A 228-nucleotide genomic window follows, 5' to 3' on the forward strand; every position below is an offset into this window, starting at 1 on the left:
GTGAGAAATTTCTTTGCCCTGGCCGCTTTCAATACTGTATCCTTGGATCTAATATTTGTGAATTGCACTATTACGTGACGTGGCATAGGTTTGTCGTGGTTGAGCTTGGGTGGCTTCCTCTCTGCCTCTTGGACACGAATGTTTGTTTCCCTTGCTAGATTAGGGAAGTTTTCAGCTACAATTTGTTCAAATATCTCTTCTAGACCTCTGTTTTTCTCCTCCCCCTCA

This window comes from Ailuropoda melanoleuca, chromosome X (genome assembly GCF_002007445.2).
Source record: "Ailuropoda melanoleuca isolate Jingjing chromosome X, ASM200744v2, whole genome shotgun sequence".
NCBI lineage: Eukaryota > Metazoa > Chordata > Mammalia > Carnivora > Ursidae > Ailuropoda > Ailuropoda melanoleuca.